We start from the raw sequence: 22,420 nt of genomic DNA, 5'->3' as shown, positions 1-22,420 counted from the left end.
GCGGTGGTCTAGCGGTTCTGGCGCTGCAGTCCGGAACCGCGGGACTGCTACGGTCGCAGGTTCGAATCCTGCCTCGGGCATGGGTGTGTGTGATGTCCTTAGGTTAGTTAGGTTTAAGTAGTTCTAAGTTCTAGGGGACTTATGACCTAAGATGTTGAGTCCCATAGTGCTCAGAGACATTTGATTTGACCGGCGTTGCCTGGTGAAACGTTGTTGTGATGCCTCGTGTAAGGAGGAGAAATGCGTACCATCCCGTTTCTGACTTTTGATTAAGGTCGGGTTTAGCCTATCGCGATTGCCGTTTTTCGTATCGCGACATTGCTGCTCGCGTTGGTCGAGATCCAATGACTGTTAACATAATATGGAATCGGTGGGTTCGGGAGGGTAATACGGAACGCCGTGCTGGATCCTAACGGCCTCGTATCACTAGCAGTCGAGATGACAGGCATCTTATCCGCATGGCTGTAGCGGATCGTGCAGCCACGTCTCGATCCCTGAGTCAACAGATGGAGACGTTTGCAAGACAACCACCATCTGCAGGGACAGTTCGGCGACGTTTGCAGCAGCATGCACCAGCAGCTCGGAGACCATGGCTGCGGTTACCCTTGACGCTGCATCACAGACAGGAGCGCCTGCGATGGTGTACTCAACGACGAACCTGGGTGCACGAATGGCAAAACGTCATTTTTTCGGATGAATCCGGGTTCTGTTTACAGCAGCATGATGGTCGCATCCGTGTTTGGCGACATCGCGGTGAACGCACATTGGAAGCGTGTATTCGTCATCGCCATACTGGCGTATCACCCGGCGTGATGGTATGGGGTACCATTGGTTACACGTCTCGGTCACCTCTTGTTCGTATTGACGATACTTTCAACAGCGGACGTTACATTTCGGATGTGTTACGACCCGTGGCTCTACGCTTCATTCGATCCCTGCGAACCCCTACATTTCAGCACGATAATGCACGACCGCATGTTGCAGGTCCTGTATGGGCCTTTCTGGATACAGAAAATGTTCTACTACTGCCCTGGCCAGTACATTCTTCAGATCTCTCACCAATTGAAAACGTCTGGTCAATGGTGGCCGAGCAACTGGCTCGTCACAATACGCCAGTCACTACTCTTGATGAACTGTGGTATCGTGTTGAAGCTGCATGGGCAGCTGTACCTGTACACGCCATCCAAGCTCTGTTTGACTCAATGCCCAGGCGTATCAAGGCCGTTATTACGGCCAGACGTAATCACATGTCAGTTCTAGTATAATATATTTGTCCAATGAATACCCGTTTATCATCTGCATTTCTTCTTGGTGTAGCAATTTTAACGGCCAGTAGTGTAGTAATCGGACAAGATTTGGAGCGCACGTGAAGAATAGGAAACATGAACTTAGCTTAGTAGGTGACCAAATAGAGATATTACACAGAGATCCAAAAAGTTTTTATATTTGCAGCTCTCTGCCGCTAGAGGGCTCCGAATTGTAGCGTGTAACATGGTGGTGTTTTAATTAACTCTGTCGGCACGTGACAAACAGTGTTTTGTAATCGAGTTTCGAATTCGAAGAGTTCGTCCACAATGGGGCACCCTCTCCTTCAGATTGACAATGCCAGACCACTTACGAGCGCTGCGACATGTACAACAATCCGACGCCTTGGGTTCACTGTCATCGATCTGATTCCAAAACTTAAAGAGCACCTTCAAAGACTTTACTTTGATAGCGATGAAGCGGTGCAACCAGAGGTGAGGTCGTGGCTCCGTTGACAATGTCAAACATTCTACAGTGGCGCTGTCAGCAAACTGGTCTCTCGTTGACAGAAGTGTGTTCGTCGCCAGATTGAGTATGGTGAGAAATGAATATGTAAACACGATGAATAATGCTGTAGAATGTTACTAAAGTTTGTTTTACTTAAAAACCTTTAGGAGGTTTCACATAAAAAATTTGGAGGCATTACTCCTCAGCAGGCCACGGGACAGGACGCTGCACCAAGCTTCGCAGCGGCGGCCCGCAGCACACTGGCAGCAGCGAATTTGACAGGGCGGGAGGAGGCGTCAGCGTGGCGCTGACTTCGGCCTGGTGCTTACCCAACTCCCTCTAAGATAGTCCAATGGAAATAACAGAAGACATATTTTTAAAAGCTCCGTATAAGTTATTTAAGTTTTCCCTGTAGTAAAAACACGTTTGTAAAGCTAGGTAACCCTTACTGACTTCCTGTGTATATTGTCTTGGTATGTTTTATGTATTAATTATTTCAGTATGGTATTTTAATCCGTGTAGATGGCATTCTTTAACACTGCGGGCGTTATGCGCCAGCCAAAAAAAGTTTAACGATCTTAATGTAATTTTCTTTTAAATTTAAATATCTTTGTAAAGCTACACTGTTTTGTGTACAATCCTTTGGGGCGTTTTTACACAGTAATTATTTCAGTGCTGTATTTTAAACCCGTTAGTATGGATTGCGGGAAATTTTGTACTCTGTAGTCGTTTGCAGCAGTCAAATTTCTTCTGACAGAGTGTGAGTGTGGTTTGGCCGGCCCGTGTGGCCGAGCGGTTCTAGGCGCTTCAGTGTGGAACCGCGCGACCGCTACGGTCACAGGTTTGAATCCTCCCTCGGGCATGGATGTGTGTGATGTCCGTAGGTTAGTTAGGTTTAAGTAGTTCTAAGTTCTAGGGGACTGATGACCTCAGAAGTTAAGTCCCATAGTGCTCAGAGCCATTTGAACCATTTTTTTTTTTTGAGGAAGTTTGGTGTAAGTGCAAATTGAAACGAAGAGAGGAGCACGTGACGAGCCGCTTCAAACCAGTCAGAAGGCAGACGACTACAAAAAAATTGGTTCATCCCATCTCTGTTCATTTTCACTACAGTCATAATTACATCTTCCAAAATGGTTCAAATGGCTCTGAGCACTACGGGACTCAACTGCTGTGGTCATCAGTCCCCTAGAACTTAGAACTACTTAAACCTAACTCACCTAAGGACATCACACACACCCATGCCCGAGGCAGGATTCGAACCTGCGACCGTAGCAGCAGCGCGGCTCCGGACTGGAGCGCCTAGAACCGCACGGCCACCGCGGCCGGCTTACATCTTCCATTCCAGCCTGTTTCCCAGATCACTTACGGGGTTCCCTTTCTCCCCTACACGTAATTCTCAAGATGAATCCATTTCCAGCCGAGCAACACACTACTTTTTATTAGTTTTCTCATTAAAGGTTCTTATATCATTGCCGTATGTCAGAATTTGTAATAAACTTTGATTATAAACGTCGCGATGTTAAGTCCCATAGTGCTCAGAGCCATTTGAACCAACTTCGCTTTCCAGGAACATCAGGAGCTTAGTTCTGAAAATTCAGCCAAAATATTTTAGATAATACCATTAAAACGTATATTTTTTTGTACGTTTTCCCAGTTTAGGGATCTGAAAAATTCCTCTAGCACTGCTGAGAAAAGTTTTGGCATCTGTTTCAGTTCTGAATATCCCACCATCCTCAAGAAGAACGCGCAACACATTCAAGTCTAAATTGAAGACTTGGAAGACTCTAGCTGTTTTCTGCAGGTACACCTTGAGATGAAAAATTGATTGTTACTGTTGTCTAAATTTACTAAAAGAAATAAAATTTAGTATATGGTTTGGTAGCCATGACTCAGGACTACTGTCATTCTCCTTTGGGTTTTCTATTGTACTTAAATGTCTCAACATCAACGACATATTCAAGTGCGACCAAGGATGTACCGTACCTAAACGTCCCAATATCAACGACATATTAAGCATCAAAGCTATGCTCGGCTGTCTCCTGATGCTGATTCGCAGATCAAATTTGAAGACATATGCGAAATCGCAGTAAAATACCAGCAGCAGTGATGAAATTGTTTAGGAGACTGAAATTCTGCAAAAGAATGGATTCAATTAAAAAAACTAAAACGTTCGAAATGAATTGGCTGTACACACTACGAATGTGAAAATAACTGAATACAGAGATAGGTGGAAACAACCTGTCAACAGAAAAAACGGTTCAAATGGCTCTAAGCACTATGGGACTTAACATCTGAGGTCATCACTCCCCTAAACTTAGAACTACTTAAACCTAACTAACCTAAGGACATCACACACATCCATGCCTGAGGCAGGATTCAAACCTGCGACCGTACCAGCAGCGCGGTTACGAACTTAGGCGCCTAGAACCGCTCGGAGGCGCTACAGTCCGGAACCGCGGGACTGCTACGGTCGCAGGTTCAAATCCTGCCTCGGGCATGGATATGTGTGATGTCCTTAGGTTAGTTAGGTTTAAGTAGTTCTAAGTTCTGGGGGACTGATGACCTAAGATTTTAAGTCCCATAGTGCTCAGAGCCATTTGAACCATTTAGAACCGCTCGGCGACAACGGCCGGCTCCTGTCAACAGAATTAGAGATGAAAACTACCCCAGAAAATCCTGAACTACAACCCGAAAGGAAGGAGAGACATAGGCCGACCTAGGAAACGATGAACATAAACTTTGCGGAGACGGACCTTGCAGTTGCCTAATCCCAGACGGTGACGATGATATGCGGAACCACTTGTTGCACCACGGAAGCGAGCAGCCTAAGCGTCTAATAAACATAACTCAGCGACCGTCCAGATTTTGACCATAAAGTTGTATCCCTCTATAAGTCCGCGCGTGCGTTTCAGTAGCACTTCGGTCCTGTCACATATTCATCGCGCACGAAAGGCGCCTCGCGAGACGAGCGCGTAATTCATGACAGCTGCCGTTGTTTACATCGTGTAGCTCTCCCGCAACGTGGCCAGTGAGTTATTGCTCAACTGCGAAGCAAACAGCCGCCTTTAGACAGGTTCGGCGAGCGCCACGTTCCCTAACAGGTGTAAAGCACAGGTGTTGAACTCTCGTGGCCGTTTTTGATCATCTGGATGAGCCATTATTTACACAGGGAGGCCGCTAAAAAAGTGGGAGCTTAATGCAGTCGTTCCTTGCTTCTGATGTCCGGGAATTTCACAGCTCTTTAAGCTTCATTTTTATGATCCATCAGCTCGAACTTCATAGCATCCTCCAGAAAAGATCGCCATCATACGACACGCAGCTTTCGCCGAAGACGTCGCATAAAAAGGAGCCTGGTGCCCGAATAAAAGTTTATCAAAGGTCACTTGTTTTCGTTGGAGAAGCTATCCTTTCCCGCCTGTTAGTTATGACAAACGCGAAGTTTACATTTACATTTATCTTTATTGATCTTCCATCATCTAGCTAACTATATGGACTGTTTTTGCATTACATTTCTCACAAGTTGTACAAAAGACATTTTTTTATGTCGTTGTATACATTTATGATTTGCAATTAAGCAAACACTTTGAAAAAATTATAAGACTGACAGATTAGAAGAACGGTAATGTGTTGTGTTTTTAGTGTTTCCATATTTTTGTCCACAACCTGTGTTACACGTTTATCGTGCCTATTTAGGGCAATCCGTGTCACTGTCATACTTGGTCATAATCTACAGATGTTATTTCTTGATGTCTCTCGATTTGCGAGCTGTTAGCCGTCAATCTATCAGTGTCGTGTCTCGTGTTTGTTCGACTGCAAGCCGGCCAGTGTGGCCGAGCGGTTGTAAGTGCTTCAGCCTGGAACCGCGCGACCACTACGGTCGCAGGTTCGAATCCTGCCTCGGGCATGGATGTGTGTGATGTCCTTAGGTTAGTTAGGTTTAAGTAGTTCTAAGTTCTAGGGGACTGATGACCTCAGATGTTAAGTCCCATAGTGCTCAGAGCCATTTGAACCATTTTTTCGACTGCAAAGGTCGTTAATTATTAATTTCCACTGTCAGTGTCTCTACTTTCGCTCCGTTCTATGTCGGATACTTCCCATGAGTCAGGTTCATCTCGAATAATTGCCTGTCTGGCTGGTCTGTACGGTCTTGTATTCGTAAAATACAAGATATTGTATTCGGCGTACACAGGGGGTGGACAAAAAGATGGAACACCAAAGACACAAGACGTTACCGTGACTAATACGGTGAAAGAAAACCGGTGGCATTCAAAATCGTTTCCAGTCATCTCGCAATGATAAATACAGGTCTACATCTACATCTACATCTACATGGATACTGCGCAAATCACATTCAAGTGCCTGGAACGTATAGCGCGCGGAAAGAATGAACACCTGTATCTTTCTGTACGAGCTCTGATTTCCCTAATTTTATCGTGGTGATCGTTTCTCCGTATGTAGGTCGGTGTCAACAAAATATTTTCGCATTCGGAGGGGAAAGCTGATGATTGGAATTTCGTCAGAAGATTCCGTCGCAACAAAAAACGCCTTTCTTTTAATGATTTCCATCCCGAATCCTGTATCATTTCTGTGAGACTCTCTCCTATAGTTCGCGATAATATAAAATGTGCTGCCTTTCTTTGAACTTTTTCGATGTGCTCCGTCAGTCCTATCTAGTAAGGACCCCACACGCCGCAGCAGTATTCTAAAAGAGGACGGAAAAGCGTAGTGTAGGCAGTCTCCTTAGTAGGTCCGTTACATTTTCTAAGTGTCCTGCCAATAAAATGCAGTCTTTGGTTACCCTTCCCCACAACATTTTCTATGTGTTCCTTCCAATTTAAGTTGTTCGTAATTGTAATACCTAGGTATTTAGTTGAATTTACGGCTTTTAGATTAGACTGATTTATCGTGTAACCGAAGTTTAACGACTTCCTTTTAGCACTCATGTGGATGACCTCACACTTTTCGTTATTTAGGGTCAACTGCCACTTTTCGCACCATTCAGATATCTTTTCTAAATCGTTTTGCAGTTTGTTTTGATCTTCTGATGACTTTGTGAGTCGATAAACGACAGCGTCATCTGCAAACAACCGAAGACGGCTGCTCAGATTGTCTGTAATATCGTTTATATAGATAAAGAACAGCAAAGGGCCTATAACACTACCTTGGGGAACGCCTGAAATCACTTCTATTTACTCCATGACTTTCCGTCAATTACTACGAACTGTGACCTCTCTGACAGGAAATCACAAATCCAGTCACATAACTGAGACGATATTCCATAAGCACGAAATTTCACTACGAGCCACTTGTGTGGTACAGTGTCAAAAGCCGTCCGGAAATCCAGAAATACGGAATCGATCTGAAATCCCTTGTCAATAGCACTCAACACTTCATATGAATAAAGAGCCAGTTGTGTTTCACAGGAACGATGTTTTCTAGACCCATGTTGACTGTGTGTCAATAGACCGTTTCCTTCGAGGTAATTCATAATGTTCGAACACAATATATGTTCTAAAATCCTGCTGCATATCGTCGCTAACGATATGGGCCTGTAATTCAGTGGATTACTGCCACTACCTTTCTTGAATATTGGTGTGACCTGTGCTACATTCCAGTCTTTTGGTACGGGTCTTTCGTCCAGCGAACGGTTGTATATGATTGTTAAGTATGGAGCTAATGCATCAGCATACTCCGAAAGGAAACTAACTGGTATACAGTCTCGACCAGAAGACTTGCTTTTATTAAGTGATTTATGTTGCTTCACTACTCCGAGGATATTTAGTTCTACGTTACTTATGATGCCAGCTGTTCTCGATTCGAATTCTGGAATAGTTTTCACTGGAATCTTATACCATTCTTTCTGCAAAATAGTGGCACGTTCCGGTAACGATGTTGGAGGTGGACGGCGATCACGCACACTTCTCTCCAAAGCAGACAACAAAGGCTCAGTAATGTTGAGATCTGATGACTGTGGTGGGCAAGGGAGACGCGACAATTCATCATCACGATCACAAAACCAGTCCTGGACGATGCGAGCTGTTTGAACAGGGACCCACGGAATCATCATTGGGGAACAAGCATTGTACCATGGGATGAACCTGATCAGCCAAAATGGTCACATAATTCTTGGAAATAATCTGAACTTGCAGAGTACCTATATGGCCCATTAAATACCACGATATGACTGCCCAGATCACCGGACCACCGCCTTGTTTCCCTCTTGGAACTTAAGCTCGGCCAGAAATTGTAAACAGTGTGCAACAAGACCCATCCAACCAGAAGACGTATTTGCATTGCACCATAGTCCAGGTTTCATGGCTTCGGCGCCACGTTCTCGTGTTGTGGGTATTTGCATCAGTGTTGAGTGGTTTTGGATTTCCAGGTCGCTCTGCGCTTCCCTGCTCATGGAGCTGCGCTCGTATTGTTTTGGCGCTGACAGAGTTCGTGAGTGAAACATTCAGTTCTGCAGTGACTTTTGCAGCTGTCGTCCTCTTATTTTTCATAGCAATACTCTGTTACAATCACTCATCACACAATTGCGTCCGCATTGTGACTTAGCGGAGAATGTTTTTCCGCTTTCCCCTATGTGGTGAGAGGCACCCACATGCCTTGCTCATACTGTGGCATCAAGCAGTCAGGCCTGCAAGATGAGTGGTCTGCCAAGCGAGTGGACTCATTCTTATTTATCGAGTAACATGAACTCTAGTACTCACAATTAAGTTACAAGTTATTCTCCTGTTTGAATATTACGCAACGGGTACGGAAACGCACATCTGACTATTAGTAATTTACACAACTCTGACTGTTCACTACGCACTGGCAATATCACATTTTCTTTCTTATTTAACGGCTTTGATCAACACGTGGCCATCGCACTAAATATGAATGGCGCACACACTATAAATTCTGGGTATCGTGAGAACAAACTATTCGAAGGAAAAGGCCACCAATCTTTTTCTCTTCACTATCTCATTTATTCCGATAAATTCTATAACCTAAACACACAAATTCTATAACGTACAACAATAACACATGAGAAATTCCGCCCAGTGGGCATGGCTTTACATTGGTGATTCTCTATCTTATGGTCTCGTAATTATTTAACGCTACAGTGCACTTTCTGGATAGGATGGTGGATCTTTTTTCTATATCTCACACTTCGACTATCACACCCATAATTACGAAAATTTCCTCCAGACCGAGCGGTACATGCATAACCCACTGCCTCTGAAACTACACTCCTGGAAATGGAAAAAAGAACACATTGACACCGGTGTGTCAGACCCACCATACTTGCTCCGGACACTGCGAGAGGGCTGTACAAGCAATGATCACACGCACGGCACAGCGGACACACCAGGAACCGCGGTGTTGGCCGTCGAATGGCGCTAGCTGCGCAGCATTTGTGCACCGCCGCCGTCAGTGTCAGCCAGTTTGCCGTGGCATACGGAGCTCCATCGCAGTCTTTAACACTGGTAGCATGCCGCGACAGCGTGGACGTGAACCGTATGTGCAGTTGATGGACTTTGAGCGAGGGCGTATAGTGGGCATGCGGGAGGCCGGGTGGACGTACCGCCGAATTGCTCAACACGTGGGGCGTGAGGTCTCCACAGTACATCGATGTTGTCACCAGTGGTCGGCGGAAGGTGCACGTGCCCGTCGACCTGGGACCGGACCGCAGCGACGCACGGATGCACGCCAAGACCGTAGGATCCTACGCAGTGCCGTAGGGGACCGCACCGCCACTTCCCAGCAAATTAGGGGCACTGTTGCTCCTGGGGTATCGGCGAGGACCATTCGCAACCGTCTCCATGAAGCTGGGCTACGGTCCCGCACACCGTTAGGCCGTCTTCCGCTCACGCCCCAACATCGTGCAGCCCGCCTCGAGTGGTGTCGCGACAGGCGTGAATGGAGGGACGAATGGAGACGTGTCGTCTTCAGCGATGAGAGTCGCTTCTGCCTTGGTGCCAATGATGGTCGTATGCGTGTTTGGCGCCGTGCAGGTGAGCGCCACAATCAGGACTGCATACGACCGAGGCACACAGGGCCAACACCCGGCATCATGGTGTGGGGAGCGATCTCCTACACTGGCCGTACACCACTGGTGATCGTCGAGGGGACACTGAATAGTGCACGGTACATCCAAACCGTCATCGAACCCATCGTTCTACCATTCCTAGACCGGCAAGGGAACTTGCTGTTCCAACAGGACAATGCACGTCCGCATGTATCCCGTGCCACCCAACGTGCTCTAGAAGGTGTAAGTCAACTACCCTGGCCAGCAAGATCTCCGGATCTGTCCCCCATTGAGCATGTTTGGGACTGGATGAAGCGTCGTCTCACGCGGTCTGCACGTCCAGCACGAACCCTGGTCCAACTGAGGCGCCAGGTGGAAATGGCATGGCAAGCCGTTCCACAGGACTACATCCAGCATCTCTACGATCGTCTCCATGGGAGAATAGCAGCCTGCATTGCTGCGAAAGGTGGATATACACTGTACTAGTGCCGACATTGTGCATGCTCTGTTGCCTGTGTCTATGTGCCTGTGGTTCTGTCAGTGTGATCATGTGATGTATCTGACCCCAGGAATATGTCAATAAAGTTTCCCCTTCCTGGGACAATGAATTCACGGTGTTCTTATTTCAATTTCCAGGAGTGTATCTTGTTACTCTCCCATGCCAATCACACATACTTAAATTTCACGAAATACATCACACTGGCAACATACAATACAAAGAATAGTCGCAACGCTATAATCACATCACTTTCAGCTTTCCCACTTCAATTTGTATTTATCCCAGTTTCACACGACACTGCCCCACTTCGTAATTTTTCTTTCCTACTATGAACTCTGAAGGATATATGCACGTCTTCCTGTGCAATGCAAGCCAAGTGGCGTTGCTGGATAGACGGCTGACTCACCTCGCTTCTCTCTCAGAGTATTATAGTTTGAATCAAGCGTCACACAGAAACATAACACGCAAAGTAATATTAAGAACATATTCATCACACACGCGAGTCCTCAACTGATACCATGGATGAGTACTTCTCTTTACCCTTTGTCTCATACACAGATTGAGACTCACACAGTACTTACCACGTGGAAGTACTCGTCTCTAATTTCAAGTCCTGCACACGCCATTTGTTAAATATTTCCAACTTATAGTACACACGCTAGTAATTCAGCTTAACTTAAGCACTCGGAAGTATTTCAACTTATTGCTACACGTGGTTTCATTGTGACCGTTGGTAACTTCCGAAGATAACTACGATCCCCTTAATATTACCTGCCTGACATTTAATTCTCCCCACAAAAGTTCCTGAAATAGAGAAATTATTATTCCAAACTACTCTTAAGTATTTCACATGCATACCATGTCTCCACTCTTTTGTCTTTACGGAGCACACCTAAGACAGGTCTTACCAACACTAGAACCAGCGGCAGAGTGCTGAAACATGGCCGTTCTTCAGGTCATCTCGCACCTCCGTCGAGGTGGGGGAAGACCATGCTACCCATTGGTCAGCCACATTTCAGGCGCTCAAAGCTCAGGTAAATTTCATCTCTTTGGTTCCACCAAAGGTGACCAAAAGATCGCCTCAAAGATGATCATATATTCACATTCACTATCTGCAGTTAGCAGACGACCATACATCCATTCATTTCGCAGATCTCACCAAATTGGATGTAGGGATTTATTTTGTGGGAGTGCACATGAGATCAATTAAATAAATAAATTGTCATTCTTTCCCACACTGGTATCCGGCTTCGCTGTATTAACTGAAATCGAGTTATTATTAGAAAAAATATGTTGTGGCCGAGCGGTTCTAGGCGCTACAGTCTGGAACCGCGCGACCGCTACGGTCGTAGGTTCGAATCCTGCCTCGGGCATGGATGTGTGTGATGTCCTTAGGTTAGTTAAGTTTAAGTAGTTCTAAGTTCTAGGGGACTGATGACCTCAGAAGTTAAGTCCCATAGTGCTCAGAGCCATTTGCTCCCTCGATTACGGAAGCACCCAGGATACAAGCATGAACAATGGGCTCACGTCAGAATTCACACAGCTCCGACATCCACAACTGCGCAAACTCTGTTCTGACCACGACTGACACTTGCAGCATGCTGCAAAGGCGCCGTTCGTGGCCAAATGCAACAGCACTGCCAGCAGACCCGGCTAGCACCTCAGTTTATGTTCAAGCATGCAGTGTTCGCGGTGTTTCCATATTTTTGTCCAAACCCTGTACAATATGGGATGTCACACCAATACCCAAAAAGGGAAGTAGGAGTAATCCGCTGAATTAAAGGCCCATATCACTAACGTCGATTTGTGGTAGGGTTTTGGAACATATACTGTGTTCGAACATTATGAAGTACCTCGAAGAAAACGATTTATTGGCACATAGCACGGATTCGTTCGCCGATGACATTGTAATTCTGTCAGAGACAGCAAAGGACTTGGAAGAGCAGCTGAACGGAATGGACAGTGTCTTGAAAGTAGGATATAAGATGAACATCAACAAAAGCAAAACGAGGATAATGAAATGTAGTCGAATTAATCGGGTGATGCTGAGGGAATTGGATTAGGAAATGAGACGCTTAAAGTAGTAAAGGAGTTTTGCTATTTGGGGAGCAAAATAACTGATGATGGTCGAAGTAGAGAGGATATAAAATGTAGACTGGCAGTGGCAGGAAAGCGTGTCTGAAGAAGAGAAATTTGTTAACATCGAGTATAGATTTAAGTGTCAGGAAGTCGTTTCTGAAAGTATTTGTATGGAATGTAGCCATGTATGAAAGTGAAACGTGGGCGATAAATAATTTAGACAAGAAGAGAATAGAAGCTTTCGAAGTGTGGTGCTACAGAAGAATGCTGAAGATTAGATAGGTAGATCACACAACTAATGAGGAGGTATTGAATAGAATTGGGGAGAAGAGAAATTTGTGGCACAACTTGACTAGAAGAACGGATCGCTTGGTAGGACATATTCTGAGGCATCAAGGGATCACCAATTAAGTATTGGAGGGCAGCGTGGAGTGTAAAAATCGTAGAGGGAGACAAAAGGATGAATACACTAAACAGATTCAGAAGGATGTAGGTTGCAGTAGGTACTGGGAGATGAAGAAGCTTGCACAGAATAGAGTAGGATGGAGAGCTGCATCAAACCAGTCTCTGGACTGAAGACCATCACAACAACAATAGCACGGATTCAGAAAACATCGTTCTTGTGAAACACAACTAGATCTTTATACTCATGAAGTAATGAGTACAGCTGACAGGGGATGTCAAATTGATTCCATATTTTTAGATTTCCAGAAGGCTTTCGACACCGTTCCTCACAAGCGTCTTCTAACCAAACTGCGTGCCTATGGAATATCGCCTCAGTTGTGCGACTGGATTCGTGATTTCCTGTCTGAAAGACCACAGTCCGTAGTAACACACGGAAAGTCATCAAGTAAAACAGAAGTAATGTCCGGCGTTCTCCAAAGAAGTGTTATAGTCCCTCTATTCTTCCTGATCTATATTAACGACATAGGATACAATCTGATTAGCCGTCTTACATTGCAGAAGATGCTGTCATTTACCGTCTTGCAAAGTCATCAGATGACCAAAACGAATTGCAAAATTATTTAGATAAGATATCAGTATGGTGCGAAAAGTGGCAACTGACCCTGAATAAAGAAAAGTGTGAAATTATTGACATGAGTACTAAAAGAAATCCGCTAAATTTCGATTACGCGAAAAGTCACACAAATCTGAAGGCTGTAAATTCAACTAAATACTTAGGGATTACAATTACAAATATCCTAAACTGGAACGATCACATAAATAATGTCGTGGGTTGAGCCAACCAAAGACGGCGATTCACTGACAGACCACTTAGAAGGTGCAACAGGTCTACTAAAGAGACTGCTTACACCACGCTTGTCCGCCCTATTCTGGAGTATTGCTGTGCGGTGTGAGATCCGCATCAGGTGCGACTGACGGATGACATCGAAAAAGTACAAAGAAGGATGGTCCGTTTTGTATTATCGCGAAATAGGGGAGATAGTGTCACAAACATGACACGTGAATTGTAGTGGAAAAAGGTGTTTTCCGTTGCGACGGGATCTTCTCATTATATTTCAATCCCCAGTTTTCTCCTCCGATTGCGAAAACATTCTGTTGGCACCCACCTACATAGGGAGAAATGATCACCACCTCTTGGCAACAGTGTTTTTTAACTGTATATATTTTTTCGTCCTCTTATCTGCCCGTCATTAAACTTTTAAACTTAAAACGTAAGCAGTCCTCACATTTTTATTTTTTTGTAATCTTTGTTGTCTTCTCACGAATACTCTTGGCTGAATAGTGTAGTATCGTACCGCTAACAGACACCCCACGCCCATTTGGTGGCGGGGCACGAAATAACAATAAAGAAAAAAAAAACAAAATTCTACGGAGACTTATCTCGGCAGACGATATTGCTAAGTTATTCCTACCATTAAGTAGATACTTTTCCTCAGCACTGGATAGTTACCCAGTTTGATTACATAAATCGAATACTGAGAGCAGACCTGCGAGATTCGTTACGGATTTGTTTAGCAACATCCAGAGAGCTATAAAAATATTCAAGTGACTCCAGTGGAAGACCCTACAACGTGGGTGTTGTGAATACTGGAGATGCCCACTCTAAAAGTGAGATCACATGTTCTGGTACGAGTCGAGAAACACATACTTCTTTCAAATTATATCGTGCAGTGAGCATGAGGGCAAAATTAGATAAAAAATGGCGAGGGCTGCCGACAACCTTGCTTGTCGCGTACCATCGCGAATCGAAGACAGGCCGAGGAGAGAGAGACGATTCCGGCACAAAAGGTACCTCCTGACACACATCGTATCGTGGCTTGTGGAGTACCGTCGTAATCCTAGTATCTGAAGAAATATTCGAAGTACAAATTTAGATGAAATAGGTTAGAAACATGCAAGCTTAGCTCCTGATCAATCACCAAAGTCGAGGTATTTAACTAAACAATAATAATCATCACCCAGGCATGTCTTAATCCTAGGAGAACTGTCGTGGTCTAAAATTCTATTCATGTAGGTCCCATAGCTCTTTTGGTGTTTGTACTTTAGGACTGCTTTTGAAATTCTTCTGTGAGGCATCGGCTTCCATAAATCGGTTTTCGGTACTGCTGAATGTACTCCAATTTAGGTCGCAGTCGAAGTTCACGTAGGCTCTCGTCGTTTCTGTTTTCTGTTCCTGTTCATGTTTGATACTCGTTACGAAGCATAAGCTTTGCCAAGATTTAGTACAGGCGGATGTTAAATTGTTTAAATCAAAATCTCTTCATAACGATATGAAAGAGTAAGGCCGTAAGACGCCTGTTATGTGAACTGGCATGTTTCGGTGTCGAGAAATAAGAAAGGGAATACAACGTCCTATCGACGTCCAGATCATCAGATCAGTTGCACAAGAAATGCAGAGGGCGGGAGGGTCAAGGTAATTGGTAATTGGTCCGTGGTCTAGTTGAAGGTTCTGTGCCGAGGTTTTCTCTGAAACGGCAGACTGCGCAATCAGATGAGATCGACTGACAAAGATATTATCGTGTGGTTTACCTGCCTATGTTTGTGAATACTGTGCTAGAGAAGACAGTGCTATTCGTGGTCGACGAATTAAAATATGAGTCTCGGGATGGCTGGGTGGGTGAGTGATTAGCCTATCTGCCGGAGGTGGATGTGGGTGCAGCAGAAGAAGGCGCCAGCTCGTGGATATAGCTGCCGTTTGTAATTTATTATTTACGATCATTCAGTCTTCTTGAGCATGCGCACGTAGTTCCTCAAACGATTTCATGTGGCTGAGTGTCTCCTGTTCCACTCCTCCCAACAAGGAAAAATGCCTGGCAGAACCTGGAATTGATCCCGGGCACTCCGTATGGCAGTAAGACTCGCTAACCGCTCAGCTACGGAGATGGACTGATTAAATTTAAAGGACCAGCATCTGGTAAAAAATTCTATTAACACAATTGCATATTACGCCCAAGGACGGAAGTGATTAGGTTACGTACAGATACGTGTAGATACTTATTTTTTGTGTTAATCGCCGCAAGAAAAAGAGCGGATGAAAATGGTGTAAAGTGCAACGGTTTCTGCGCCGTGTAACAATGCCAGTCTCTTCTGTCCTAGCGAAAACGTGTCGCAGTTGCACTCCCCAGGCTTTTGCGACACACACAACTGCGCTACTGCCGACGAAAGAGGTGTTACAACAACTCTTGACACTATTGGTAACTACACTGAAACAATTCATCTGCACCCAACCGAGTTCCAGGATCTGACCAATGGACTGGACGTAGACAACGCTAACTGCTGTAGTGTAAACTTCTGCTGTCTACTACTTAAGCCATTCGCAGTTTCGGAAAAAAAACATCTCAGGACAATATTTCATTGATATGAAGGTCAGAAAAATCACATCAAAATCAAATACTTCAATTTGCACGGAAAGAATATGGTTTATTCCCACCTCAGTAATTCTTTGCAAAACGGTTTTTTCGTTCGTTTACTCACCCATCTAACTATTCGCTACCTGACATTATACAAAGCTACTGTTGTACACAATTAATACCCGCTTGAGCTAAACCATCGTACAATCGAGTTCACAACTGTCGATCAGCTCTCATTATAATAAAGTCGCCGTTGTGAAATCATGCGCTCTAGCGCCGAAATGACGAAGTTGGTCTTCACTTGGCTCGGAAGTACACGCCACTATATGATTCCGGCTGACTCACCGCCCTCCTTCCACGATCGACTCCACAACTTCGCGCAATCAGAGCAACTCTCGAAATTTGTGGAATGTTTAAGGTCTTTCGCCAGTCACTACTGCAGGTGCAAAATGATTGGCTTGTTTCTCGCTCACAGGTATTGTCCCTGAATCAGTCTCATCTCTAGTTAAAGTCCACCTTCTTTCCGTCGCTAGCGCATGGCTATACCAACTTGAATTTAAATTTGCAAATTAAGGAGCAAAAATGTTTTTGTGGCGTCATGGAAACTGTTCGAATATTGATGAGATCAGAGATTAGTCCCGAAACTCCGACAATCATACTGAAAGCTTTCGAGTAGGCCTGTGCTTCATTATATCTGGATTTAGGGAAAACTCTTCCCCCCCCCCCCCCCCCCCGAGGACCGAGGGCTACCGGCAAGGGGAATATTCCATATCGTGAGCAATTCTGAATATCTTACGAAACCTGCTGATGCTCGTGCTGGTGCCAATTGTATGCAGTAGTCACTATCACCGTAATTAAGGTTCATAAAACTGCTATCGGGATTAAAATCCGGTTTGAATTATTTGTCACACGTTGAGAGATTCCTACTGGCCTGGAAATGATGAAATTGCGTGTGTTTATCTAAATTATTTACAGGATACAAGCAGGCGTATAAACACCGAAGATCATGAAGAAAGAACGAGAGAACTCTCTTCTGCGTACCGTATCTGGCTTGTAACCAGCCTAATTCGCAAGCAGCCGCACACGATTCTGTGTGTACGCCAATCCCGAAACGCAGTAACGTGGTTACGCTGCCCATTCACTCATTCGTTCGTCGTGGTTTTGGAGCTCCGGCGCTTTTTCTCGATCTACGCATTCCATGGATCGAAAAGACTGATGCTTGACCCTGTTTACAAGATGTTGCACTCATTCATGATTTGCATTAAACCGCATCCGCTCGGATCCTCGAACACTAGACATTGTTTGCAGCTACTGCCGGACTGGAACGGTGCAGATACAGAAAATGCTATGGGTGGCTGCATCGGTACAGATAAGAGGAAACAGTGTGAACGGCGAACTAATTCACAATGAGACTGTATGCCACTTGTTTTTATTCTTTTCGGAGAGAGAAATTTGGTGTTTTGTTTGTTTTGTTTTGTTTTAGGGTGCAAAAACAACTATGTTCATAAGCACCAATGTCAGAGCACTAATACGAAAAAGTAGTTAAAAGCGACTACTCGTTAAGCCCAATCAGTGGAAGAAAAGAGAGCTACGAACAAGGAGTTTCTTAATAGAGGAATTTCGTGTGAGCTTTTCATGTTGCCGAATAAGTGAGAAGTGGCCACGACAGCGAAACGTGGATACCAATTTATTACATGATACGACACTCTACGAATGAAGTAGGTGTGGAAAAATTATCTTAGCGGGGACGCACTCGAGTAAACGCGCAAGGCAACCTCTTTACTGCATAGTGAACATGATGTGTAAAATGGACAATAACCAATTACACTTTTGTGCATAATCGTGATTATTGGCCAATTTAAACGCCAGGAGCAGTGTGGACTATCGAGATATCACCGTTCGTTTTCTCGCCTCTATAAAAATCTCAAAGTCAGACAGGTTTTCTTCTGGAAAATTGCTGCTGTTCTCCGCACAATATCAACAACCGCAACACTGAAAGGAAGGTTACATTACTGCTGCCACAATACCGGCTAGAAAAAGGAGACAGCAAGAGGTTACGCAGTCGCGCAGAATCAGTCGCAAGCAGATGCAGTTCTTGTTTCAAGCTTGCGAGGAGTTACACGAACCGTGGACAATATGACAAACATGTTTATGTTAATTCGTCTTTATTTGTATTCTTGTATTGTACAACAACTTCAGCTCTAGTTATTTTGCAACAGTACAGTTACTTGTGGGCTTCACAAAGAAGTTGCAGGTACGTCACGATGACACAGGAGGATATCTGGCAGTTTTGTAGAGTGAGGAAGGCTCCTTGTCATAGGATAAAATTACAATAAAGTATATAGATCGATATAATTTACGTAAATGTATCGTTTTGACACGTAAGTGTATCACTTTGACACCTACCACTATTCCATTTAGTACTTATCGAGATATAGCTTGGTTGAAAGGTTGAATAAATAAGCAAAAGAAACGAAATGAAACATCTGTTTTCAAAATTTAAAGAATTGCGATTGCATATTCAGTTCACTCAGCAAGTCATTCGCGCCACGTATTCTATAACATGTTTTCGTTGAATAACGATGAGTACACTTTTCTGTTTGTCTTTTTACAATGTCGACAATAATTTCATCAGTAGCTCACTTCACCAAATCATCCTCTTCTGTGGGCAATGTGTCGCAGATGATGCGAACACGCTGTGACAGACGTCTGCCGCCACTGTGGACAGAGACGCGAACAACAAACACAGTCGCCAGCTTGTTGCGAACAACATCGCAAAGCACGCTGACAACGGGAACAGTGTTTGCGAGTCGGCTTGGACGCGTCTAGATTGTAGATGCGCTGAGGGATCGTCCGCTTGAGACTGCAGGATGACTGAGACGGCCCCTCCAGGATGCTAACCGCTGCGCCCCCCCCCCCCTCGCCCAAATCTTTCGCGGACCCTCCCTTCCCCTCCCCCGCCCCTCCCCCAGGCTGCCGGGCCCCTCCGAGCTCCCAACGCTCTCCCCTCCTCCTCTACATCCGATTCTCAGTACTGATTACCGCTTCTGCTTAGAGCGTGCGATTACCGCAGAGAGCTGCAGAAAAAAAGGAAACATTTCTCCGACTTTTACGTTGTTGAAACTTCCAGCTGTATAAACACGAGTTATGACATCCGCAGCTATTCTTAGTCTGAGGGATACGGTGCTGATTGTTCGTCCGGATGCAGGAACACCGCCGACCTTGGGGAAGTACGTCAATCACCTCCCTCTGTGCGAAGGCAACCGCGAATATCGTTACGGGAACTCCTGTAGTGGAGCGTCACCTCGTTCATTCATGCCGCCAGTTCGTGGAGTTCACGGTGAAGGACATTTCGCGCTGCACCAAGGAGAGGTCAGCTAACGCGTAAAGAACCAGCCAACAGCCGGAGTGTCGTCGAATTTCCACGGCTATGCACACGCTGATTTTCACACGTTCTGTTTACTTCATCGATTTTGGTAATGTATCATTTCCAGGCTGTCAGTGTGCGTTACCCCTGTCTGCTGTCGTGGTCGTTTCGGCCATTTTCCGGTTTCAGAGGGAAGTGAGTTTTTGTTCCTCCATGAGATGATGGACTGGTTTCCCGCTAGTCCTCCTAAATGAGTGAGCCGACTAGGCTGATTTTAAGGGCGAGTAATTTTCCCATGACGACTGGTGTTTACCAACATCCGTGGCAGAGAACTGAAAGTCGTACCAGGAATCACCACCTTACCGAAGTGCTAATAAATGTGAGCTTCAAATGGGCAATGATGATGCCTACATTCTGCTTCTGATTCTGATTGGCTCGAAGGCCTATCTGATAAACAACTTTGTGTAGAAGTTTGGAATTCATGAATTCCAGTAGCCAGACGACAGCCCTCGTGGGATTTAGAAATCGAGCGCCCTTTGGGGCGAAGGTGGTGTTTTCGTAGTATACTTCAGAAGTCGATAGAAGGTCATCCTTTCGGGATCAACCGCAGTACGGATTATAGTGAGAATCCGAAAAAGCGCTCCCGTAAGGGGGCGTAGACTTCGGGTTGAGTCATTCCGGTTTTCCAGGCGAATTGGTAGTAAGAATGATAAGCACCTCCCATTATCAAGTGCTTAAAGATTCTGTGCCATCAGGGGGACAACGTAGTCCCGAATTACGTTGTGATAAAAATATCATACGTTTGACAACTATTGCGAAACATTCTCAGTACCAATTCATGTCCGAGCGAGGCGGCGCAGTGGTTAGCACACTGGACTCGCATTCGGGAGGACGACGGTTCAATCCCGTGTCCGGCCATCCTGATTTAGCTTTTCCGTGATTTCCCTAAATTGCTCCGGGCAAATTCCGGGATGGTTCCTCTGAAAGGGCACTGCCGACTTCCTTCCCCGTCCGTCCCTGATCCGACGAGACCGATGACCTCGCAGTTTGGTCTCTTCCCACAAACAACCCAACCCAACCAATTCATGAGACAGTTGCACGACGGCTTCACAAGAGATATTCTAGGCGAATGTTGCCGTTTAGTGAGCGTGCAGACGTTCAGCAGGCAGTGACCTGAACAAGGGCAGTGGAGCAAAGCAGCTACCTCGACGATGGGGTATTCGTGACCGAGGCGTACTTCGCGAGGTTTTCAACGAAGCCAGTAAATCATATTTGATTCCGTGGAATCTGAGTGTGACACTTTCGTGTGGCTTCTTTCCTTTTGACTTAAAACTGTGTTTCTACTTATTTTGTCGTGGATATTATCGCCGGAGTTGCTAACAGGCAACTGGAGCCGGTGTTCCAGCGGTCAGAATACACATGCTCTGTTCCAGTCCAATGGCTGGATCTCGGAATCTTTCTGATAGCAGTTGAGTCATGAAATGTATTCGCAAACTGCGAATACGGTACCACCACAGCTACACAATGTACTGGAAACAAATGAAAATTTGTACCGGACCGGGAATCGAACACCGATTTACCGCTTTACTCGAGCGGTTGCCTTAGCAGCTTCGGCTATAAATCGTTGATAGTGTCTGTTCCTTCCGACACGCTTGTGTGTCCAAAGTAACATTACATCGAACTTTATAGACACCGTCAGGTACAGTCAATGCCCCAATGTATGGAAGTTAAATCACCACACGGCATTAATTATTAACTTCGGAGTAGCGAGAAGTTTAGCGCTGCCTCGCAGGTTGCGACGATTATTTAGACTGATTTTACGTGTGTAGCAGTGCAGAGAATTTATCTGGGTCCGAGCCCCTCTCTTCACATACCAAATACCTACCACTATTCAATAACTGTAACACAACACCTGATAGTCCAGCTTCTTTAGTGTTCCTATGCAAGACACTAAATTTTCTGTGCCTCCTTTTCCATTTAGCCATATGACACTGGAACAAAGTACCCAGCAACCACTGTCCTATCCAAAACCACTCTGCACTGAAGAGACGACTAAAGCTTTGTCCGTTATCGTCGGCGTGTCTCCCTCTCGACATATCCCAGCAGTTTTCCTTCCGCCCAATAGTGAAGTGTTATCTCCTTCACTATGTCAGCACTATCCATGCTTTTCTCATCCCATTATATTTCCACTTTCTTCTTTCCATCTTATCTAACAGCCTTGCCTTACTGTTTCTAGCTCTTCCTTTGACCTGTCAACTTTTCTCAATTTAATTCCTCCTCTACTGCGGCCATACATCTCTGTTAGATGTCATTACTCACACTCGACAAGAAAACAATGAGGAAATTGATTAACATCGATCGATCCATGTTGACTCTTACAGTAGAGGCTTTCGGTGCCCAAAACAATCATTTACAAAGACACCAAATGTGTTCCATGATCTTGTAACAATTCTACATCAGTGAAATAAACCTACAATTATGCGCATCTGTCATGCGACCTCAAAGAAAGAAACGACCCGCGCGTAGATAACACGTCTCCAATCACGCTGCCCATAACAGATTTTCAGCATTCCGCTTCACCGTGCTTTGAACATTACCCCTTGACAATACATCTGTGCGTTCACTTCAGCGACACTTCATTTACGTCATAATCAATGACCATTCACTACTTCCCCTACCTGCTTACATCACTTTTACTGTTCTACACAGCTAAAGTCACGTGCTTCCTACGATACAAGGCGGAAGTTTTTACTCGGACAATGGAGTCACTTTCCTTAGCAGTAACTCTGTGGCTGACGCTATCCTCCAGAGAATTGCAAATTCAGCGAACAATCTGATCGTGTTATACGTAGTTCCACAGGTAGGAATACCTCAAAACACAGTTTCCGAAG

This window comes from Schistocerca nitens, chromosome 6 (genome assembly GCF_023898315.1).
Source record: "Schistocerca nitens isolate TAMUIC-IGC-003100 chromosome 6, iqSchNite1.1, whole genome shotgun sequence".
Classification (NCBI taxonomy): Eukaryota; Metazoa; Arthropoda; class Insecta; order Orthoptera; family Acrididae; genus Schistocerca; species Schistocerca nitens.
Note: the sequence above shows the minus strand (reverse complement) of the source record.